The sequence below is a fragment of the Condylostylus longicornis genome, unplaced genomic scaffold, assembly GCF_029603195.1.
Source record: "Condylostylus longicornis isolate FDR11 unplaced genomic scaffold, ASM2960319v2 ptg000005l, whole genome shotgun sequence".
NCBI lineage: Eukaryota > Metazoa > Arthropoda > Insecta > Diptera > Dolichopodidae > Condylostylus > Condylostylus longicornis.
Window position 1 is genome coordinate 4,360,108 of NW_026577974.1, and position 27,192 is coordinate 4,387,299.

Here is a 27,192-nt window from a genome sequence, read left to right on the forward strand (position 1 = left end):
ATTCTGTCTTAACTTTTTTATTAATAAAAAGGCAGTATCTCTTTTGCTTTCTTAATGTTATAATTTGTTTAATTTTATTAAAATTGCTGCAACTAATTAAACTGCTGCTACTATTTAAATCAATTGAATTATTTACAACAATATTTGCGAACACATTCATTTTTTTAAAATTAACATTTGCACAGAACTTTAAATTGAAATTTTTAAACAAATGTCAAAGTTGTATTGATATGGTAAAAATTGTATTCCAAAATGTATCAAAAGCTTTAGTAGTTTTTTTTACAATGTAAAGGTATTGAAAGCTCTGAGACGGTACTAATACCGTATTAATACCGTACTTAAATCTTTTTTAAAGCATTATTGAAGTCACGGAACATGTACAACCAAGGCTGTAAGTATATTTTTGTATTATATTTGTAAATACATACATATGTGTGTATCTGAATCTGAGTTGGTATAAAAGTATATTTTATAGATACGGTTTTTTGATTGCCATTCGTACGGATGTCATTATGTTTATGGTTTGATGATCAAAAAGAATGATTTGACATAATTTCCTTAATTAAATTAAGAGTTCACAATTTAATTATATTTATGATGTATTTATACATGTAAGCATATACGCATATGTGTATCAAATAATTGATAATGGATTTTTGGTATAATTTTATGGATATTTATGTGAGTATAGTATGTAGATAGATATATATATATACATATACATATATGTTTTTTTATAGGACACTTGATTTTTGAAAGTTTTTAGAAATTTTATTTATTTAACAATTTCGATTTTAGGTATACCCGTTATTTGAACTGCGTATGGATATGATTGAGAGGTGGATAGCCTTATGAATATGCAGCGCTATTAGTAAATATAATTTGCAAGTAGTTACAAATAAGACCTGTAAATCTAAAGAGAAACGACTACATTAACTTTAACTGCTAAATATTTTTTTTAATTCATGATTTACATTCATTTTTACCTGATAGCTTTCAAAAATGATATTTCCAGTATACCATTTAAGCTTTCGTTGTAAATATGGTACAGTTGCTTATCGCACTAATTCGGCGACCAAGATTTATTTAATTTAAAAACTAATAAAGATTTTGAACAAGAATTTATAGAAAATTTTGATGGTCCAGCGATATTTCAAAAGTAGTTTGTTTAGCCGTACACAGATTTAATGAAAAACCAATGATTATTATTCGATTCATGAGTGCAATTACCCTTTCAATTTAATTTAATTTATACGAAAGAAAACAGTGTAAAATGAAGAAAATTAAGACAATTTTTTTCTTCACAACCATATCTGAATACCGTGCGTTACGAATCAACAGCAAAGAACCTCAAGTATACACATTCATATAACGTAATATGGATGTATAAAACAGATATAATCAATAAATTCTTATAAGATTGAGATATATCAAAATAATTATGCTGTTAAAATTTAACGCTTGTGGGACCCACTTATTTTATTTTTCAGTGTTTTTTTGCTCCTGCATTTCATTTTATCATTGATGGTGTTTATTTAATTTTTTTTTATTTATTATTGTGAATTATTAAAACGCTTTCAATATTTTCATTTTATTTTTCTGTTATCTTCTGTTTTTTTTTTCTGTATTAAATTAAATTTGATTTATATCGATAAATAATCAAATATCTACATTAATACATACAATAATATTTTTAATTCTTATATTTTAGATGGTTAAATTCTAATCATAGTGGACGATTGGTGGTTTTTTTATATAAGATTTATAATATTTTCTATAGTGGCCTAGTAAATGAATAGTATAGTATAAGAAGGTATAGGAGTAAGGTTGCAGGTATACTTACATAACTAGAAAGGTATTTGTGATCATTTATTTTCGCCCGCATATTACACTACACCAAACTCGACTAATATTTTAGAATGTGAACGATAGAAGTTTGTTATATGCGTAGCTTAAACCACACATAATGTAGGTAGGAAAAGTTGATATATGTATGTATATATATATTTGAAAAGGGGGATTTTCTAAATTAATAATATAAAAAAAATATCTTTCAATATCTTTCTTGCTATCTCCTTTGTATATATAATTTAAATAATAATTTAAATTTTATTGCAATTTATAATTTGAGGTGACATTTTAATTAATTGAAATTGCTTAAGAGAGACAGAGTGAGAGGGAGAGTGAAAAAAACTGTTATATTAAGAGAAAATATTGAATGAAATATTTTTGTGCGGAGGTTTTTATAATTCAAATATTTTATATTTGAATTATAAAAAAACCTCTGTGGTTTTAAGAAAATTTATTACTAATTTTTAATAATTTGATCAATAATATTGCTGTTGTGTTTGTATATTGCATCTACATAATGTATTTTTTTACTTATAAATCGTTAAAATTGTGAAATTGGTGTAACATGATTATTAAAGTGTAAAAATTTAGTTTATACAAAACAACCAATAACAGTAAAGAATATTTGTTATTAAAGACAACGAAATGTTCCGGGTAGCATTTAATATCACCGGATTCTATACAACCCCCGCCGTTCTTATGTTAATCGAATTCGCTATTTCATAAAAGAAGCATGATCCCAACAAACTTCGACTCAGTGCAAAAAACAAAAGAATGGATGACTTCCTTCTCCTCTTTCTTCTAATGATAGTCTCTACAGAAATCGCTAGCAATCTTCGCATGATGACTAACTAGATAATGATACTGCACCAATGCCGCTCTGTTGAATCATCATAATTGCGCTAAGTAAATTAAATTTTGCTGTTGCTGGAACACAACGGTTCCTTACCCACCTGTAAAAATATAAAACAAATTAAATTTTTCTTACAGCTTCCTCAAAACGTACCATGTTCTGGAATTCAGACGCAAAGTTGAACTACTTCACTAATATATGTCGATATATTCGAGTGGTGTTACCCAGTGCAGTATATATTTCCGTGCCGATATCTAGTACAGAACATTATTTATTGTGGTTCGTTATACTTGACCCCAGTGGTTTGTTAAACCGGAGGGATTTTAAAGGTGAATTACACGTACGTAGTAGACTTCTCCTTCGTCACTGCCAACCAGATAAAATCAATCAGTTTAAAAGTGAATGCGTTCGACTGAAGGCTTCCTCCAACTACAAGGAAAGTAAGATTTTTTTATATAAAAATATTGTTTTTACATTCTCCATTATAGGTTTTCCATTTTAAATTGTAAGAATGAAATATTGAAATAAGTAATTGATTAAAATAAAAATTTTAATATTTCTACTCAATTGTAATAATAACTCTGTAATTTTGAATAATTTCTAGCAATTTTCAAAATATTTCAAATTTAATCAGTCAAATCGACTCAATGTACCGGAGTATTGCTAAATGTAATAAATTACTAATATATTTTTTTTCTTTAATCTGATAAATAATAAATTATAATTTTGTTTTTTCTTATTTTTCCCCCATTTAATATTGATAGAGTTGACAAATTTCTATTATACAAAAATTTATATATTACATTTTGTTTTTATGTGGATAATATTTTCATATTCATATTGCACATAATATTCGTATATAATACTCGTATACAATATTATAACATACATAATATATAGGAGGTGTGTAAATTTTAATAATATTTTTAATAAAAATATTCATTTTACAATTTATTGATTATAATGTCACGATAGATTATGATGCCAGTTCATAATAATTTCCAATAAATATGTTTAAAAAAAATATAAATGTACTCTAGAGCAGCACCCGGCAAACTATGACCCGCGGGTCACGGAGTGACCCGAAGCATGATTTTACGTTACCCGCTTCGAGTTTTTAAAGTAACTTTCCAAATCTATGTAAGAAAAATAACAAAAAATTGAACGAAATTAAAGAATTTTTTATTTTCCAAACCATTTATTGACAAATTATGATTTTTGAATTTTTAAATTCGTAGTAGCCGTGATAACTTTTATGTTGCTATGCTCAAAACAAAAAAAGAAGAAAATTAAAATACATTGAGTGCTAAGTTTCAATTGCTTTTTTCACATTTCTTTAGTTTGAAAATTTGTGTGATTCAAAAACAAATTATTTTTTTTATTTGTCTGCCTTGAGTAAGTATATAAAACAAATACATAATAGCAAAAATCTTTAACAAATATTAAAATTTTTATTGCAAGTTAATTCTCAGTAAATCATCTTGATATAATATCCACATGCTGGGCATCTCTTCCAACAAAGTTTACATGCCTAAAAAAAGTTGCATTTGCTCTTTTATCTGCATTTGGATCAAGTTATAATTGTGAACAAACATTTTCACAAATGAATAAAAACAGGAGTAATTAAATAAAAACAGGAGTAGTTTGACTACGGAGCATTCTGATGAATGTGTCCGACTTAAGGTATCAACATATGAACCAAACTTGTCCAAATTAACTGCAACAGCACAGCATCATGGAAGTCACTGATTTTGAACTTATAATATTAAATATTGGTTTTGTTATTTTTTGATTTATTTTTATTATATGTGTATTGAATTTATTTCTGTTATGTTTCTATTTATTTTAATATATAATAAATGAATTAACTTTTCGTTTAACTATTCTTTTTAATTGCTTTTTTATAAAATTGCCGCTGACCCGCTATGAGTTTAAAAAAATCTGATTTTTGACCAATTTTACCCACGACCAAAAAAGTTTGCCGACCACTGCTCTAGAGTGTGGATATACGAATGTAAATCTCAAAAATTAAAAAAAAAAATTATGTTGTTTTTCTTATCTTTTCTTCTCTAATTCTTAAGCATAAATCTTTTATTAAAGAAAAAAAATTTTTTTTTTATCCCAAGATTAGCATATCCTATCGGTTTATGGCCGACCATACGTCTAAGTAAAATCGACAAAACTGAGTACCTACACTATTGTTCATTGGCATAACGGTTGGCTTGTGTTTGTAGAAAGTGTGAAATAAAAGTAAATAAAGTGGTAAATTTTTAATAAATATTTTGAATATTTTTTTATTTTCAATTTTGTCTTAAATATTGATTTCCTTATAACAGGTTGTCTATGTGTTGATCGCACAACTAAATATGATTAACCATGTTGATGGATTGCGAATGTCTTCTGATGGCTTTGGTGAAATGATTTCGTAAGTATAGTTGCATTTTTAATCAGAAGTAAAAAAGCTTTAATTAAATTTATTTTTAATTTTAATGTAATTTGTATCAGTTTAAATTTAAACTGCTCTCTCCACTGTGGGGCGCCAGTTAATAAAATTTGTACTGTCTATGAAGATTTTTGAATAATTTACTGTTCTTCTTGAATAAGAAGAACTGCTAACTTTTTATTATAGCTGCCCGACCCACTGTCGGGCGCCAGTTAAAAAATTTATATCAAAACAGTAAAGTTTTCAATACTTTGCGGTCATTTTTTGTCTTGAATAAGTAGAATTACTAATTTTTTATTACAGCTTATTCACAATTACATGAAAAATTAATTAAATTGCGTTTAATAGGATTTTCAATCCTCGAACGGTTTTTAAAGACTTTCATTTCTGTTTTGAACTGACAATGGAAGAATACACTCTGTACATGCACGTTATATTTAGACATATAGGTGTATGATAATAATATGTAACTTATACTCATAACATCTTCTTCTACTACTGAGGTCTAAGTATTATAGTTTGTGAGTTACGATTTATTAATGAATTTGCCTTTTTATTGTTGTGTATTTATTATTGTTTGTTTTTTATTTTTTAACGCATTTCTTTTTCTTCCTCTATATCTGCGTCTATAATCGACTATTTTGGAGGTGGTAAAACATCTCTTTACGTTTTTTTTTTCTTCTATCTACAAGCATGTATGTACCTATGTAGATTTTGGATTGGAATAAAGGTCAATATCTCACCTTTTAAAGATTTATTAGGGGATCATTAGCAGTTATAACTTTAGTGTTATTTTCCTTGTACAATTTCTATTTTAGTTTCTCTATAATATTTTCTGTCTAAAAAAAAAAATTTATTAGATTAACTATATTATTATGCTTATATAGTTAAGAATTTAGTTATTCTTATTATTGAAACCAGGGAAATTGAATGTTTTATAGGAAATAGTAACGAAAAACATATTTTAGAAGATGTCTTTTTAAAGTAAATATATAAAATTAAAAAAAAAAAACTAACAAATAGATAAAACATTTAAAGAAGTTGAAGAGCAAAAGGAGGATGGTATAGAATGAGGAGGTTTTGGTGAATTCGAACATAATAATAAATTGGTAGAGAAAAATTAAGTTGTAGTCAGATTCAGTTATAACACAGGTGTAAAATTACGTGAATTAAAAAAATATTAATTTCTTTTCATATTGTATTTTTTTTTGTCTTGCCTCTTCTTGTTTATATAAAAATGCTTGTGCGGCATATGAACATATCCACGAAAAAATTCGATGATTAAAATTTACGTTTTTTTTTTTTATTTTCTGGTTCAATGTTATTTATTGGATTTTGTTAATTTGAAAGAGAAATTAAATATTTATATTATGCGTCCGAGCATATTTTCGAATGAAATAAAAACAAAATTCGCTGGACTGGTTAGTTATTCAACTATAAATTAGAATATGTGTCATATACACTCTTCAGAACCAAAATATATTACATATAATATGGATGCATGTAAATCTACTATAGTTAAATATTAGTATTGTGAAGCTACACATGGAAGATATCTATAGTTGTTTTCTATACAAATACATATGTATGTAAATTATTTTTATTAATATTATGAAGTTTTGTTTATAAATGATGACCTATAACCATAGGTCAACAATTCAACACAGAAGTGTAGTAATAATGCAAAAAGTTTGATGATAACATAAATGATGGGAAAAAGTTTACTGAAACATAGAGTATACAGACATAGTTTTCACAGAAAACGTATTTCACGTCTTCCATCGCCACAATGTACTTACAAAAAGATAATGTGACACTTACTAACAATCTGTCGACCTATTCAAGAAGCCACGCTTCGTCAACAAGATCGCTGATGTACTAAGATCCGTTCTATTATTAATTAATAGTGTTAATAATACTTGCGCCCTTGTAACCCTTCACATGCGAGTCTTCGTCCAGGATACTTCTGCTAAATTTTTAATGTTCTTATTTATTATTTTGCAAAATTGCCTTAGCGGTAGGCGAATCATTTATTACGTGTTTAACTTCGGCTGATAGTGTTTTGTTGTGTGATTCTTTTTTTGTAATTTTTACGAAAACCATTCTAAATTTTTTTTGTGAAAATTGCGAACAAGCATTTAATTTTGTTTACTTGTAAATTTGGATTAGTGTTGCTTTTAAACTTTTTATGTTTATTTTAATTTTGACATTCAAAATATTGAAAACAAATTAATTTAATTTGATTTATAATTAAATTTAAGTATGACAATTAATTTGTCAAATTTTCATAATATTATGCTTTTTCTTCTCACACATGTTCACTCTCTAAAACATGTTTTCAATAATGTTTTCTCTTTTACCACTACTTTAATGAAATCAATACAAACGCCTAATTATATGTTAAGTCCATAAATTATTACTTTTACAAGGTATATGCATTAATTAATTTTTAATCGTTCTTCAATTCAAAATGTAATAAAAATATTTTTAAATTTAGTTTCAATAGCAACGTTATAGGAATTTTGGAAAACTATCTTTGATTAGTAGTTAGTAATTATTATGAAAATCACTTTGCTATTTAAAAGTTGAAATGGTAATTTTGAAGTAAGTGCCTATGGTTTTGGTAATGTGTTCGTATAGTTCATATACGGGTGTTGCAATCTTTTTACACGATAGCATTAATTTCTGAATGGATAGATTTATTGCAGCCTGTACTCCAAAAATATTTTTGTGTACTTTTTAAAATATTATTTTAGAAAAGATATAGGAATTTATTTTTAAATTCATTTGCACCTTCTTTTAAACACAGAAAAATGCACTCTCATTGGCAATACAAAAATAATCAGCTATTGATTGCACCAATTGAGTACTATGCGGCTACAATGTTAAAAAAATTTTAAAATTTATATTAAAAAATTTTTTAACAATAAAATTGAAAGTAATCCAACACCTAAGCTGTTATATGTAGCCTCAGAATTTACAATATCTTTAAATTAAATTTTTAAACCATCGGGAATTTTTTTTCATCTTAATCATTCCTATATATTAATTAAGCGCAACGAACAACTTAATATATAATTTATATACGCTAACTATAGTTAACTGCAAATAGATTTACTTGTTAAATAATGATTTAATTATAAATCTGTTAAAATGTAGTCAAAATGATATGTAATCAGTGTTGTTTATCCAATAAAAATATCATTATCAGCATCACCATCATCGTTATAAAATCGTCAAGGTCCGCATAATATTCATCATGGCTAAAGTATTACACGTTTTTATATAGGTAGAAAAAGAGGGCTTAACAAATTAACTTTCTTAATTGGGTTTTCAAGTTTCCACCTTGTACATTTCTTGATGCGTAAGTATGTGTTTTTAAAAAATAAATAAATATGTTTTTATTTACAATTTTATATGCTTGTTACGTTGTACTTTATATCGTTAGTAAATATATTTTGTATACATATGTATATATTTTATTTATTTAAAATTATTTATGTACTTGTATATGCATTTGCTAATTGTCATTAAGAAGGTATATTGAATTTGAGAAGACGTTTTGAAGTTGAGAAATGAGATGGTTGTATGGCAGCCGTTGAAAAGTAACTTTGAACTTGTTCTTGGAAGTAAATTTGCAAAATATAATGGCTATGCCGCAGAAGTCACCAGTATTTATCGAGAATATATGGGTAAAATATTTGTTAAATTAAGAAAAATTCGATTCAGGAAATCTTTACAGTTAAATATGCCCTTTCCTTGGATGCTTTTCAGAATATGACGTATAAAACAAATTCAGCCACAACATGTTTTTTAAAATAACAATCACAGTTTCGATCTTACCTAAGCTTTATGAGAGGATAATATTAAAATTCAAATTCTGTACTTGTAAGTAATGGTGAATTTACCTTGCAATATATCTCGATTCACTTTCATCTGGAGTGTGGAGATCTGGTTAGAAAAAGAGAATTTTTGAGTGACTTTGAGTGGGACGAGCTAACCGGAATTGACTCTCACAAGGTGTTTGGATTTATTGGAAAAATAGGTCTCGGGCTTGTACTAATAATGGTTCGAGGTGCATTGCCCTCCCGTTCTTGAAATCTAAAATCTACAATTCTCGAATATCTTAATGTTTGCAAAAAGAACTACACATTTTATTTAGTTAATTTTTTTTTCGTGTTTTTTTTGTCCATAGCAAGTGATGGTGATGTTGATGAACGTGATGATGATGGAAATTTTATGTTATTGATTTTGTGTACCTAAATTTTTGTTTTTTTTACTTATTCTTTTCGTCCATGGGTGTTTTCTCAATAATTTAACAAAATAAATGAAGTTAAGATTTAACGCAGTTCAAAGCAATGATCAATCAAAAATTTATGTATTAGCAGAGCTATATGAGAGAAAAAAATAAAATATCTAATCAAAAATTTTTCAAGTAAAACTAATGCAGTTCAACCTTTATTTTTAAGATTATGTTTTATTTTTTACAAATTTATGATTTAAAACAATTGGAGTTTTCATTTGGTTTATTAGTTTTTCATAAAAAGTAATTAAAAAAAAAAACCAAAAAATTTTTCAACGAAAAATACATTTTTTTTGCTCTGGATAGAATGAAAACTAATTTTAATTTTTTTTAAATTTAATTAGGTATGAGGTTCCTAAAGAATATCGAAGATAATTCAAGTAGCAGATCCTTTAAATAATATTGAAAATTACCGCTTACTACGTACGCAGTTTAAATATTTGTGACCCTTGTTGGTATTTGGAAAGGATTTTCAGAAATAAGTTGAAATTTAAGAATTAATGAAGTTTAAAGTAATTTAATATTTTTTTAAGATCCTCTAATAGTTTGTTTATTTCTAGGTGTTGTTATCCCGAACTACTTGAATTCGTGCACTAAGAACTATTGTTGTTAAGCCATATTACCGTGTTATACATAAAAGTTCAAACTTTCTAACTGTATTAAATAAATACTGCCTTAACTAGGTAAGCGTATAGGATCATCTCAAGGGAAATGAACTAGCGCAAGGCGGAGAGAACGCTTTATAATTGACTCAGTATAATACAAGTGAATCTGTCTAAATGAGATCATATACTTGACTGGCATATTCAATAAATGTATAAATGCTACAATAGAGTTAACGTTAAGGTTTGTCTTAAATGTTAGAAGTAAATATTGTATGCGGATTATTTAACTATTGTGTATTCTGAAAATGATTATAAAATTATTTAATGTTTACTTTAATGGAATATGGATTGAATTTAAAATATATATTAACAAAAGGACCAGATCAAATAAACCTAAGTCTGAAATCTAATTGATATTAAAACAGAAAAGGTTAATAGGTACAAGTAAATAGCCATAATACTAGATAAAGACCTCAGTTTGCATAAAGATACTGCCGCCAAAAAATGTAGAAAAAAAATGAGGTATATAAACAAGGTTCTAATGAGTTGCCAACCGCAGTAAAACGATCTAATTTACTTTAGCATCATAAACAACAACAAACATATAATTAGCAACTCCACTCTATTCCAAGGAACTCAAGTGAATAATTACAATACTAGACAAGCAGATGATTTTAGAACAAGAAGCAGTAATCTCAACATATATAGCGAGTACGTTAAAGAATTTAATAAAATACCATCTTCAGTTAAGTCACAACAAAAATATTGAATCATGAAATTATGAAATACAACTATGTACACACACTTTGCAAACTAACATTCTTTTTGAAAAATAATGAGAATAAATATAACAAAGCTACTATATAACGGTTTAGATAAATGTGAATCACTTACATTGTCTTATAAAGCAGAGAGTAGAATGGTGTGCATAAAATTTTCGTTGTGGGTAATCGTCAGATCTGAAATTGCGACCATTTTTCGCCCAAAAACAAAAAGCAAGCAAATCAAGATTACATTGAAAAAATATTCAATCCGAGCTATAAGTAATAGATAATTCAAATAGTGTACTTTTGATTTAAAATTGATATTAATAATTTTAACGAGTATGAGTACTGGAAATTGTCCTGCAGTTAACTACTATTCCTTAAGAATGAATTTTTTAAATTTTTAATCAGATCAAAAACTAAGTTTTCAAGTATCTAGCTAAAAATATAAGGTAAATAATAATAAATCTATTTAAGATCCTTTCCTAATTCATATTTTTAACAGTTAAAAAAAAATAAACAAATAAATATTTTGGTATATTTCTCAATGGGATCATCTTATAATTACAAAGAAACTGTATGGGGTTATTAATGAGTTCAAAAAATATTCAACATAATTTATATAGAAAAAATTTATTACATTTTAATGTAAATCTTATATGTGCATACATGTACAATATTCGACTTCAGAAAATTTCAAAAATATAGAACAAAATAACAGGTTACCAATGTATAACAAAATATATGCAGTATACTTATTAATGCATAACATAAATAGAATTTCGAAATTCTGATATCTTTATAGCTATTAGGTTGCACTAAAACCTAAAATTCCCCATATAACGCATTAATTTTTATTATAGATGCATATGGGTTTATATTTGTATAGATGTGTATGACATTGGTACATCTTCAAACTATACTGAAAAATTAAAAATTTGGTCATCTTTAATATACACTCGTTAACTTTATCCAAAAAAAAGAATTTTTGTGCTGTTTATGTTTTTTTTGTGGAGAAAACAAGAAAATTATAATAAAATAAATGTTAAGTTAGAAAGTTTCAAAAGGGGCAACAAAATAACATTAAAGATGCCCGATTTTTTTTTTTTTACATTTCATTCACCAATTAACTGCATGTTGAGAGCATAATTTACAACCGTTTGAAATCACATATACTTTTTTCATCTATACATTTTGTTATTTTGGGATTAAAACTTGAAAACAACAAGATTTTTAGAAAAATCTTTTTAAGTTGTATCATATTTAAAACCTATATCTAAATGTTAGTGTTTGTATGCAGTGTTAAATATGAATGTAGTGCGTATGTTTTAGGTACATAAGAGTGTTGTATTTAAAATAAGTTTTAACTAACTTTGTTATCGTAAAATTTTCTCGTGTTATTTTTTTTATTTTTTCACTTTCCATATACTTCTTACATATTTTTATTTTGGGATCTTATAAGCGCTGTGATGGCTTAAGTGGTGCGATCAATGATGATCATCACACTGTGCATCTTGACGATATAACATGTATTTAAAAACAATATTTTAAAAAAAAAATGTTTTTTTTTTGGTTATACTTTTTTAGGGCATCTTTATTGCATTTCTAATGGGCCACAAAATGAGCCTCTGAATAAGCCGCTGTTTGTATGTGCTTATATGTATATATTTGTATGCATATAAATGTAAATATAACACGCGTTCATTATATGCATATATAGATGGGATGCTGTTAAAATTACGATCACACCTTAAATTATCGTACTATGTTTTTCTTTTTAATTTAATAGTTATTAAGTATTATAGATGACAATGACGGTTGTAGAGGAGTGATGTAAAATGATTAATAAAAGTTTTGTAGAAAATTTTGATTAGAATATTAATGCCACTTTGTTAGGGCATTACCGTTGGAGTATATTCATTGGGGCATTGGCATTGGGGTATTGGCATTTGGGTATTGCCACTGGGATATTGCCATTGGGGCAGGCGTTCTGAGGACACTAAATTTTGCGTGTACAATTTTTGGAAACCGTCAAGATTTTGACAGATGTCAAAAATTTTGAGATATGTTGAAATTTTGACATAAATTCAGAGAAATATGTGCACATGCATATACTATTTACAATACAACTCGTTTCTTTCTCATCCGCATTTCCTTTGATACAATATATGTAGTATACTAGCTATATGAACTAGTATGTAAAATGTTTGAGATTTAAAAAGTATAGAACATCAAACGCCGGCACGTATATATTACGGTGTTATGTTTTGTATCTATAAATTTTGTTCTTATGTTTTTGTTTTTGGTATAGTAGAAGAAAATTGTTTTCGGCACGCGAGATATGACACCAAATACTTGTAATATTAAAAAAAATGAAGAACCGAATTTCTTAAAGTTTCTTAAAGATCTCTCTCTCTCTCTCCTTATTTCTTATAATCAGTTCTTAATTTTTTATATGGTTTTGGGATTCACATGCAAACAATTTTTACGTGTTGCCTAAAAGTAAGAATGGGGACAAAACATGTTTTTTTTTTTGGATTGTTTTTATTTTTTTTAAACACCTTTTTTTCTTATGTCGCTCATTTAAATGAATAATAATTTATAAACGGTGATGATAAATGTTCGACATTAAATAATTTTTGAAAAAAAAGTGAGAAACAAATTCAAGGATTTCTCATATACGGTTAATTTTTTTTCTTATAAATGTTTTCCTGTTCTTATTTTTTAATACTTCCTTCCCTGCTGATTGTTTCTTTGGAATTATATTATGTATATACAAGTTATGAAGGCTGTGTTTGTGTATAAGGGAGCGGAACGGAAATCCTAATGATTCTGATTTAAAATAGAATTTTAGGTAAATTTTGATTAATAATTTGTAATATTCTGTTGCTAGTCTTCTTTGTTATAAATGTATAAAATAATAAAGAAATTTTGGAAAGATGAAATAAGGATATAAAATTAGTATAAGACAAGTACTTTATGTATAATACTCATAAAAATTGTACTTAAAAAGTAATTTGCAAAAAAAAAAAAAAAAAAAATGTATTTTTCATCTTCATATTGTAAGCGTGCAAGTGTTTATGGTAGTTTTATCGAGAAAATTTATGCCAATTTTTTAGTATGATTGTGTAGTCGCTTCATTTTTTAATTGAGCATTTTTTGAAACTCTAATGAAACAACAACTTCCTTCGTCTTAAGCTTTCCATCGAGTCTCATACCTCTAATAAATTCGAATATCTTGCGAAAATCAAATGTGTATAGCTCCTGTTCCATAAGGGGGTATGGTACGACAGCTTATTTCTATTGTGGGTCAAGGCTTCAATTTCTACGAAAATGTGAATCTAAATTTTCTTGCAACTTTCACAAAACCTTCAGGCGCAATTCGGCAATGACCCCTATAAAGATGCCCTGACAATTTTCACGTGATTCTTCTCAACCGTAATATGTAATTTCTTGACCCACTTCTAATGTAAATCCCAACACAACCCCCATTTGCCTCTATAGGATTCTCAGCCATTATTATAATTTACTGGTGTCACCGTCCATATTATTACCAACGTTACTATAGTAGGCGCACTATTATTAGTGTTTATATCGAATAGAGTGTGTTAATAGGAGGAGACATAATATCCAAAACATGTAGCTGCACTTTGATCATAATACGCTCGCAATAGCACGTTTGTTTACTAGCCTCATTATCATATAGGAGTAACTGAGAAGAGCAAGCATGCTGATGACCGGTAGATGGCTTAACTTTTTTATTATCTGATAACAGCAATCCCTTTATGAATTCCTCTCATCTTCTCTTACGGAGTAATTTGGAGTAATAATAATTATTACATTTTTGCAATCCCATAATTCGCCTAAAAAAAATAAAATGGCGTATAGAAATAGTTTAGCTGTATAATTTCAAATCAATATTAAAAATATTAAATAATATTTTAAATGTATTAAATTACAATCGTGTATTCATTTTAATATCCTAAAATTATATATAAAATAGTTGTAAATAAATTAAAAGCAAAAACAAATTTATAATGATTGCTCTCATTAATTATAAGAATTGTCAATGAAATCTCTCTCTATTCTATGACATTATGTGATTGTATATTTAATGTCATTACATTATGTAAGTAAATGAATAAATTAAGAAAAGGGCCATTTTGTTCGATTATTATATAATATGTTAGTTGTCTTATAAAAATATTGATATGTCAAAATGGTTGTTTATTTATTTATTTTCTTTTATCTTTCAAATTTAATCATAGATCATCAGTGTTTTTTCATATTAATTTTTCTACTCCTTTTTTATTATACTTAAGGTACTTACATTATAATTTTCCTATGTAATTTTTTTTATGTGTACTGTAGTACAATACGCGCGTAGGTTGTATTTCATTAAAAGATGAATAATAAGAAAAAAAATATAAAAAAAAACAAATTAAATTTATAAATTGTACTTTATTTACCTTTTATTTAAAATAATTTACAATATTTATTATTCATAATATATTGTATATTTTATTACCCAGTAGCTATTTGCAACTGAATTTCATTTGAATCGTCCTTTTTTTTTAAATGCCTATTGAAATTTTCTTGTAAATATTACACATACGAGTACGATATAAAAAAAAACCAAAAAAAAAATAAATAAAATTTTTAAAAGATCAACGTAAAATGCATTTAAGATTTAAAACCATAGTTGAACTGATATTATTTATAAAACATAAAATGGGTCTCATATTTTTTCCTCGATTTTCCTTGTTTTCTTATTTTTCAAATTTAGATGTGAGATTGGAGTAAAATTATTGTATCCATTTATGTTATACAATTAATTTAGGAAATTTTACATTAATAATTTTTGCAAATTACATTTTAGTCAGTCCGGTTATACTAAAATTGTATTGGAGGTTATGATTGCCTGGGGCATATAATAAGGAAGTAACGTTCATTTTCTGAGATTGTTTACGTTTATTCATTCAGTGACAGTAATATTCTGAATGAACAAATAGACGCATTTTGACATATTCAGAAGATTTTGAGAATTCGAAATCAATAATAATTCACATTCCTAAGACGCAACTTTCAGAGAATAACATAGCGTAACGAAAACAGAGTAAACCGAAGATGGTTTGGTTGACACCAGATGAGAGTTGCATTTGCTATGTATGTACTGCACCTTATTTCTCTCGAAATTACATATAACAGGGATGGCAAATAAAACAGGAATGCGTAGAATGCGTAAATTCTCCAAAGGAATGAAAGAGAGAAAACGAAAATCATTTTAATATTTATAGTTCGTTCAATTAATTTTATTTAATATTATTTAAAATACGCTCCGCAATTCAACTACAGAACTGTTTTACGTAATTAATACAACGCACTTTTACCTTTAAATTTTATAACTTTTATGGTAGCATCTTTAATTTTCAAAAAAAAAATTTGCGCTTTCGATTTATAATATTTTTTCTCTCATTTTCTTTTCTATATAATATGCAAGATCTTATAAGGAACACACTATAATATGCATTATATACAATTATGTAGGTGTCTTTCTTGCCACATTTATTTAAAAAAAAAAAGAACGAGTGCAAAGGGCAGCTACTGAGAACAAAATATTTGCAAAATATCGTCGCATGTGGTGTTACTATCGTTCACTATATTACGAGTATATACATTTAAAATACATACGGTATACATGTTATGTTTTTATCATAAAAATTGCCGTAGATTACATCGGTTACCCAATGTTTGATTCAATGTTTTTCAACTTTCGATTATTATTATTGTAACTTTTTTTATATTTTTTATTTTTTGGAAATCTCTGAATGAAATTAAATGATATTTGTATATATGTATGCGAATATGTGTATATTAAGAAAACACATTGTTGTTTTTTTTCATAAAAATTTGCTTCTTTTAACTTAATTTCCCTTCTTCGTCGCTTTTTTCTCTCTTGCACCTTTATATTAGGTTTATGGTACTTTTATAAGGGTGTTATGACCATTGCTTACCGTTAGTAATCAGTTGAAATTAAAAGTATTGAGTAAAAAAAGTAGAGCAAAATCTTTTGAACTTGCCAAATATTATGACTAATTTGACAAAACGCCATTAATGGATAATTCATGGGTAAATCGTGGGTAAATTTTCAACTGCACTTATTACGTGTATCAATCATGTACATTCCGTACAATAAATCAAATGTTAGCACAATATCCTATAATTAACAGAGTAAACTTTTTATATTTTCATAAAACATAAAGGAAACGAAAAAAAGAATAAGAGTAAATAAAAAATTAAAAAAAAAAATCATACTAAAATTAATGTGTTTCATACCGCGAACACTTTGTTGTTGTCATGTAGTTAGCACTTAAAGATTTATTCTAGAAAATTGATCACCTTCGTATAATTTTGCAATAATATCTTTTTACTTGTAAACTTCGATAAATATATATGTATTTATAGGTAGAACATGTTTACTACTTAAAAATCTACCTATATTAGAACCAACAACTAAACAATTAAGAAACCAAATTCAGCAATCATGCTATAAATAAACATACTGGGTGATTTTATTACAGTCATTTGATGTGTGATTTTTCATAGTTTTCCAAATCCCAAATCGGTTCAGTTTGATGCTGGCACCCGAACAGAATCTTCAATTTATTATAACATACTTAATAAACATTATTGTAAAATGAACTGCTCGTCTGAGTATGGAAAATAAATTCGTGGTTTTGACCTACCAATTAGCTGCCGGGGCCACGCAATTTGACGTTTTCACATTATTTTCCTGTGTACAAGAAATCTGGAACGTTTTCTACTGATTTCGGTTTTGAAAAGAAATATTAAATGTGTAATTTTTATTATACTGCACGACTTGTACGCAGCAGTGGCCCGATTTGTAGATTTGCAATTTTTCTGTTTTTTTCCCTTAAATTTAAAAAGGAGAAGTTTACAAAATCACCCGTTTAAATTTAGATCCACATTAAACACAAGTATATAAGTATGAAAATTATTTTTAATGCGTTTAATTGAAAAGGTATCATAAAATTTAAATTCACAAATTGAGATTGTGTAGATTTATGTATGCGTTCGTACTTTAGTGTAAGTACCCATTGCATATATGTAGGCAACTTTTGTTTTTTTTTTATTTTGTGTAACTCAGAGTCGAATAAGAGAAATATTCTTTTATATTATGAATACTTATTAACTGTTATATTCCAAGTGTGTAATATTGTAGTTTACATTGATCATGGCTACCGGACAACAGAATTATTTTTGCAATACTATAAAGAGAGCAGTGTACATGGTATTATTACCAATGATTGGGGTCCCGTTTTTGCTGTTCTTATTTTATTTTTTCGTTTTGAATGTGATTGTTAAAATAATGTTCTTATTTTACAAGAAATCTGACTACCGCAAATAAAATGAAATCAAATTGAAAAAATCTTGATTTCAGTGTTTTTTTTTAAATTTCTTGTAAATATCACAGTTAATGTATGTATGTATATTTTAAAATAAATGATACATATAATTTTGTATAACAGTATTGTATATATTATATAACATTATGATTATATGAAGTGTATATAGAGAGAAGAGATTGTTAATCAAGAGAGATATAGTGATTCCTTTGAAAAGAAAAGACGAAAAAAATTATTAAAAAAAAAAAAAAAATTGTGTAGCTACTAAAGATAAATATTGGCCGTGGGTCAGTCAGTTAATCAAGATAAAAATTATGAAGTATATTTCGATGATAAAGTATGAAAAATGTTTCCATAATTATGTTTGTATCTCCTCTGATTCATGAAATGTTTCTCGTTTTCATTTAAATATTAGTTACGCTGTTGGTTACTTAATATTGAATTGAGGAGCGTATAGTCTTGGTTTATTTTTTTTCACTTTTTGCATAAATGACTCTCATAAATGCGTAGTATAGAGTGCTGTTTCCATCTTTATTCCATTCATTTTTTATATAATTTTTAAGTGCATTAATCAGGTGTTATTTGATGCCATTTTTATTAGTTTATCTGGATGAAGGATAAAAAAAAAATTATAATAAAAAATAAAATTTAACAAGCCCTTGTGATTCAGAAAATGTTGAAAACAGAATTTCTAAGAATTGAAAGTATTCAATTGTTTTTTAAAATCTCCAGTTTTTTTTTTCATATTTAATATTTTTTTTTTGTTATATTAAAATTATTACTTATTTATTACTTCTCATCTTCTTAATTAATTTTATTTTTATTAAAAAATTCATGTTTGATTATAATCTGCATTTACAACTCTACCATAAAAATATGGAAACTATAAAATGATGAGAAATAAGTAACTTTTTTTTCGGGAGTATAAAATTGTTATGTTAAATTACATAATGACTTCAATTAATTATAGATATTTGTAGGGGACGGGTATATGTTTAAGAAATTATTTCGGATGCTTTACCAATTAATTATTTTTCCAACCGATTATTTAAAATTGGTAATAAGATCATTTTGATTGGACGTTACATTTTGCCATCAATTGCCATGGATTCTGAAATTATCAAAATAATTGGAATTTATTTTGATAATTTATGCTCACAACATTCGAAAGATTTTGGATTCGAACCTTAACTGCTAATTAGAAAGAGGAATGTTAAAAAATTTGTGAGCTAATTGCACACGTTCTTTTTGATCATTACTCCTGCATCAGTGATCAGCCATAAGGGGAAAACGCAAATAAGTATTTGGAATGTTATAAGAAATGAAAGTAATTTAAATGTAGTTGCAATAAAAGAAGGGTCGCCGTTCCTACCATCGGGAAGCAACCTATAGACTAATGAGAAGACGTGAAATGATTTTGATATAATAGTATTCTCATTATAATACAATGTCCTTATTTGATGTACTTAATTGATCCTAGCATTTTCCCTATATGCGAGTTCATAGTAAGAAAATCGTGTTCCACCCACATAGAGCCTATAAATGACGGAAGATGACATACAATCTCCTGACTATTTTAAGTAATAAGCAGTTTTCCATCAAAGTACTGAACGGAATATAAAAGTTATTTTCTGAAAAGTCATTTTCACTATTATATTTATTTAAAATGATCTTAGACACAGATTCGGTCTATCTTTTCACGTAAGAAATTATCAAAATTCGAATTCGAATGGAAAGAGAGAACACCAAACAATTCAATCAAATTCATATTAAAATTCGAGCTAAATAAGATGCAAAACATGTACACATACATATGTTTGTATAACTAATAATTATCTGAGTGATTATAAATTGTGGGCAACCTGTTTGATTAAAATTTAACGATAGCAAAACCATGTTGTGGTAGTGGTATTGTGAGTTAGTTTATATTGCTCCAATATTAATTGAACTGTTAGTGTACATGGAAAATGCTTCAACATTTTTATTATGAGTTTTTATTGCTCATGTATGCTTTTCTCATAATTATTTTTTTTTTATCTTATACGCTTCGTATATTATTCTCTTTCTTTTAATTGCGTTTCCTTATGCATATATACTCGCACTTACAATTACGCATACATTTTTTTTTAATTTATAGCACTTTTATTCTTTATTAATTCCAATAAAATCATGCCAATGTAGAAAATGCTATTGACTTTATATATGAGCTAAGTATGCGCTATAAATGAATACAACCATGGCTATAACCAACGATGGTTTTCTTATTTCTCTGTATATAAAAAATTAGAGTGGTTTTTGGATAAAATAATAAGGGGGGTCATGATATTTTTTTTTCCTTCATTTCACATAAAATTACTTATAAACTTCTTTGGATCTCTATATTTCTTCTCAGAGTATACCTACTAAAGTAAATTCTAGTATATATTGTTTAAGTGTTTGTGGATTTATTGGATTTTTTAATATCGCGTTAATATATGTATGTTTGCATGTATGTAGATTTGAATTAATGCGAAAAATATTAAACGTAGTGGAAAAGTGTGTTGCTTTGCTTTGCTTTCTATAATAATTTTGAATTTGAGTGATTTTTTTTCTTTCTACTTGTGTTGGCCAATGCGTCTATCATATGATGATGGTATGAATATGTTTGTTATATGTTGTAGGTATATATTTTTTGTATGTTTATTTGTATATTCAATTGAATGAATTGCTTATAACGCATTCTTGTTTCTGTTTTTTTTTTTCGTTTTCTTATATTTTGGGGCGTATTCAATAGCTTTCATTTTGTTTTTATTTTTAATTTTTTTTTTATTATAAGGCGAGCTATATGTATGTATGATGTTTAGCTATATGTGTATTGAATATCTCGTTGAAAATAATTTTTTGGGGTTTTTTGTTTTCAATTTCTGGCTTTCATTTTCATATTTTCTGTGGGAAAATATATTTAATGCAAAAAGTAGATAATAATAATAATTAAAGGCAAATATTTACTTAGAGAAAATTTAGTATTTCGGTTTGGTTTTTTTTTAAGAAGATGTTATCATATAATTATAACCATTTTACATTTACTCTCAACTCAATCGAATAAGTTCTTGTATTCAGCTTACAATTTTACAAATTTATAAATGTGGAACGGTCATCCTTGGGCTTAGTTAAAAGAAAGCCTTAAATTGAGAATTTTTCAAAATTTTACGTGATTTACTAGTGAACAACAATACTAATTTGTGTTGGCACCAATAAATTATTTTCAACCGAAATGCTAAAGAATAGGTACTATTTCCAATAATAATTCAAGAAACTAATTATTTTCTCTTCCTCTTCTTTTTTAAAGTCTAAGTGTGTTAATGAGTTTAATAAGAGCTGAAGAATATTTCATTACTAGAACATCCGTCAGTGAACCAAATACAACTTTTCAATCAACTTTTCTCTTAAACTACAATTCGGGTAAACAAGCCGATTATGCAGTTTTGTGGAGAATTAAAATCTCTATATCTTAGATTGTAGTTTCGTAATCCTGTTCCAACGCTTAGCGGAAGCACTTTTGTAACGAGAGCATAGAGATTCATTAACTTAATTCAACTAAAAACTTTAGACAATAAGACGACAGCGTACATTCAATTATTGTGAAAGAGAGGGCTAATATGATTATTGCTTTTATGTTGTAAAACAAATATTCAAACTACCTTAAAGTACACAATTTTTAATAAAAATTAAAATCAAAAAAGCTTGTTGAAAAATTAATACAATTTAATCATTTTAATCTAGAATTTTCATCCGTGGAGAATTAACGAATGATTATAACTAAAAAAAGATCAGAAATAAACCCATATGGGACAGAAAAGCAATTATTCTGTGGTGTATAAAGAATAAACATAGCATTATGGAACATTATAATTGTAATAATAATTTTCTTAAAATTAATATTAAAATTAATCTTTTATTATTGTTGTTTTGTTGGTTTTTTTTCTCTTATATTTTTTGTTTCGTAATTAACCACAATCGTAATTTGTTCTTTCTAACATCAATATTTTATTATATCATATAATAAATGAGCATGTATGTACGAATGTGTGTAGAAAATAATTAACTTACAGTTTACAATACTGTTGAATAAGCATTTATAGAATTAAAAGTAATCAAATACAATTTTATTACATCATTTAATAGCTTTTGCATTTTAATTTCCACAAAAAAAAATTGAAAGAAGTATTGTAATACTGTCAAATATAACTGTTATAGTAGATTCCACGCTTCAGTTTCGTGTGTGATTTTGAGTTTTTTTTATATGGACGTATAACTATTCATCTTACTGAATTATACATATTCTCATTGTCTTTCGTCAACCGTAGCTGGTCGTATTTTACCGTAGTCCATTCATATCCCACTTATACTACCGCGGTCCCAAGAAAATATCAGGAAGTTGAACGTGAGCTCATCAACGCTGAGAAAGCTTCATCGAAATTATCTTTATCTCCTAACGGCCAGAGCAGGACAGTCACAAAGAATATGTATGGCAGTCTCTCATCGTCCCGGAAGAATTTATAAAAAAGGGAGTCCGATTTTCCCAGTTTATGCAAGTGATATTTCACCCGACAATACCCAGTGAAGAAACCAGTAGTAGCACAAATCCAATTTCGACCCACATTTGAAGCTAGCCCACATTCCTAGCACATTTGAAGGGAACTTACTCCCCATCCCTCAGTAGCCTTCCATCAAAAATTCAAGTCTACCTCAAGCGCAATGGCAGACATAGACAACTCACAGAAGGGGATGGGCCGAACAAAAATGACCTCAAATGCACATCCGCGCCAACTCATAAGTCTCGTTGCCACTAAGCTCAGTTTGTTTTGATTCCCTAATGAGCTTTACTCTGTTTGGTGATGCCAGTTGCAACATTGCGACCTGATTTGTTTGGAGCACCGACAACGCCGGCTTGCTGTCTGAGAGCTCGTAGATGTATCTCTATTGCATGTATTTCAGCGTAAAACAGCGTTCACAAAGTGAAATAACTCTCTACATATTTTACCATCTATATATACCATTTATAATTCTACATTATTAATTTGTTTCTATCTCGGTCTATCTACATAATTTTGATAAATTTATATAAAATTTTCTTGATGAAGTAATCAACTTTGTTTATAATAATTAATATGATGATGTCTTAATCAAAGATACAAAAAAAAAATGTGCGGGAATGAAAAGTAAAATAAAAAAAAATAATTTATATGATTGAAGTAGATTAAGAAATTCTAAAATAACATGTTATAAGCTCTTTCGCTAACATATTAAATGAGTTCAATATTTGAGGTAAACCAAATTTTGAGGTTTTTTAAAGATATTTCTTAATACAAATACGTTTACCAATAATATGCGAGTACACGTAAATATATAAAATATGTGATAAGTTATAGTGTATATGTATGTACGAGTATATACAGCATTTGACAATCTCTTCATTCTTCTTCCTCGACCATGTCTTATTAAACCATACGAGTATAAAGATTTTGTTATACACAAATATACCACATTAAAATTATTAATGACGATTTGAACGTCATTGGGTCTCTCTCGTGTTTTATAATATTTTTAAAAGCAAATTGTTAAAACAAAAAAAAATTGTTAAAACAAAAAACAAAAAACTTAAATTAACAACCGTATGATAACAATTTTCGACCCAATGTCGGTTACAAATTGAAGCAATTAATTAAAACAAAGAATAAATATTAAAAAAAAAGTATTTAAAGGTGCATATCAAGACGTTTGTGTTTTTTTTCTTCTCTTGTATCTCTTCAAAACCACAAAAATTCAAAAATTTGAATAATTTTGATTTGAAAAATTTTTTTTTTGGTTGACTTGTACCAACCCAGTTGGTTTCTTAGCCAAAAAAAAAACCTATAATATTAATTATATTTCAACATAAAAATCTTGTTAACTGATTGAAATAAATTCTCATTTTTTTTTCTCTTATTTTTTTTTTTTGAAATATTTCACTTAGGCACGGTTTTTCGTAATTTTTAAATCTAATTTCATGTCAATTAATCTCTTCGACGGGCGCATAATATTCAAAAAATTAAGTTATCATCATTATTATTGCATATCTTTTGCTATGTGTTTGATTTTGTAGTTTTTGTAAGTATGTGAATACCTTTAGATATTTTCAAATTTGAATAAGTGAGTGAAAAGAAAGATATTATTAAAATTTGCATAAAATTGCATACTTTTAGGAAATAATTTCATGATTTCCTAAAATTTTTTTTGTTTTGTAAAGTTTGACCTTCCAAGTATTTCCTGATTTTCTTTAACTTTATTGATTCTACCCTAAACTCATTCTGGCTATGCTGTTGGCGGGTCCATGTTTTCCCACAGTTCGGTCCATCCGTTTCGGTCCATCGGATTGGTTTACCTTTGCCTGTTATTATCCAAAGTTCCTCAATGCTTATAGTTTGTGTATGATATGAATATTTTGCATATTATTCTGAGGAATTCATTGAAGAAAACTTTCAGCTACTGTAGGATTTTGTTGCTAGCTAAGTTCCACTGTAGCTCATCAAAATAAATTTTACACAGGACGGGAATATTCTTAGTTTGCTTACCCTGGATAACTGGGTGTTCTTTAATACCGGTTTGTAACCTACTAAATACTTTTCTTGCCTTCTTAAACCTTATCTTCTTCGGCTCTGTCTTCAGGTGCTATTATACTACCATTACAAAGGAAACTGCCGACGTACATTATTTTCTGATAATTGAAATCTGGGCTCGCTGTGTTGTTTATTCTCATTGTAATCTGATCTTGTGGGAGGAGAAAGCAGATTTTATCCGACTAGCAAATGGTAGATGGTTGGTTTGAGTGCAGTTTGATGCAATTCTAATCTGTTTTACGGTTATATGAAAAACTGCAATGGCACTTGCAAACAAATGAATGGCACTTGAAACCACATGAATGGCATTCCCAAAATGTTTGTATGAATGTTATACTAAACTATATGGCTACTTGTCTACTCATAACTGTAGGCATAAATTATTCGCACTCAGTTATATTCGAATTTGCGCATTTTAATAAACTGATTTGCTTAATCTTCTCTTAATCGCAAATTTACATATTAAAAATTTTCAAAAATACTTGAAGATGGGGCCATCGATTTTAAATTATCCGCTTATAATTTTAATTTGAAAAATATTACATAATTTAACACTTAAAACACCTTCTTAATTTTTATTGTTATATGTTCTCTATCCGATTATATTTAAAAACACATTAAATAATATAATCCAATGAAATTATACATAAGGAATTTTAATTTAAAAATTACCAATCTTATAATGTGGTTTATAGTCTTAAAATATAACACTTAAGAGAAAAAATATATCAAATACATTAAAAATAATATTTATAATTTTTGTAACACCACAAGAATCTCATCCATATATAATTTTAATCAATAACTTCAGCAATATTACTCCTAAAAATTGGGTACTTATATACTATAGTAAGAATGTAGAATTTCTTAGAAATGAAGTGGGACATATACAAAATGTTGCACATATCTTTAAAGATAATCCTTAAGTGACATCTATACCAAAATATTCAAACATACATGCATTAAATTAGAATAGATTAACATTTAAAAGAAAAAAAAAAATTATAATGGAAATTCAAGCACCTTTACGGAAGGTAAATTTACATTAAAAAAAATATCATTAATTCTGAATATACAGAGGGGGGGAAAAAAAACTAGAAAAATTTAAAATTTTAATATTTTTATAAAAAAAAACACAAAATTCAATCTCAATCTCAATAGATTTCTTAAAATTTTTTTGTTTTGTTTTTAAAGATCCAATTTATGTAAATTTATACTACAGTCACTATATAGGTACATGCTCGGGTGCCATCAATTCATATACAATATATAGTTATACCTATATAAGTGTTATATTATGTAAATTCTTAATATTAATTCTATATTATATCAAATGCGATCGTCAATAGTTCAAATTCAAGTTTAAAGTTATATACAAGCCATAATTAAGAAGCAGGGACAGAAACAGAAACCAGAACAAGAAAAAATTTAAACTAAAATTGTCGGATAGATGACATTTTTCATATCATTTTGTTTAATCAAAATAATACTTTGGTCTAACAAATTTTTTCTTAATCTTAAGTATAACAACATTTTGAAAAGTCCAGAAAAAAAAAAACAATGTTGACTGGTTTGTAACACTTTGTTGTTGTCTTTGTTTTTTTTTGTAAATTTTTTGTCAAATTTTCAAGATTTTTTTCTTAAATTTTTTAATTTTTTTTTGTAATCAAATCTCATGCGGCGCAATCCATGACACATGGGTTAAAAAGGAGTGCCTGTTGAGGAAACTGAACAACTACATTAAGTTTCGTGTTTTTTTTTTTCTTTAATGGTTGCAATGGGTTTTTTATTCAAATTTCTAATTTTTTTTTCTTTTTAATTTTTAATTTTAATTTAAAACTATATTTCTAACACCCATTTATTTTTTAAGTAGAAATATGTATATTATGTATATCATCTACATATTATTAAAAAAAAAATTTTTTTTTAAGAGTTGATAAATTGCTATTATAATTAAGGTTACCAATATTACTCGCTTTTAATAATGTACGTAATTGTAATTTTGGCTTAAATATGATGTTGCTACAGTATTTTTACTGATATTTTTAAAATATTACCGAAGAGTACAGTGTCCCTTTTTATATAACAGCCAGAAAACGCACTTAAAGATTATCGCAAATTTTCATATCAAGCTTGCAATAGATCTTTAAAACCTAATCGTGTATCTCACTCTTTATTCACTTTCATGTCAGAGTTCTTCTTTTTCTTAATAAATATTTCATTTTTCCAATCTTATAACTAATTTCTCCAATTGAATTTTTGCATTTTTTCTCAAATTATCAATTAGACTTGTCGCCTTTACAAACAA

General features: G+C 26.9%; 1 protein-coding gene across 10 annotated transcripts in view; it reads right to left on the reverse strand.

The window, feature by feature from the left end:
- Positions 1 to 2,336: 2,336 nt before the first annotated feature.
- LOC129615582 (transcription factor Sox-2) overlaps positions 2,337 to 27,192 on the reverse strand; it is a 163,026-nt gene continuing 138,170 nt past the window's right edge. For 8 of the 10 annotated variants that reach the window (XM_055530882.1, XM_055530890.1, XM_055530926.1 and 5 more), the window contains 3 exons: positions 14,038 to 14,682; positions 2,858 to 3,133; positions 2,337 to 2,804 (listed from right to left, as the gene is read on the reverse strand). The gene's annotated coding sequence lies outside the window, so the exon portion shown is untranslated. The remainder of the gene's footprint in view (positions 2,805 to 2,857; positions 3,134 to 14,037; positions 14,683 to 27,192) is intronic. The other 2 variants (XM_055530904.1, XM_055530915.1) reach the window with 1 other exon arrangement.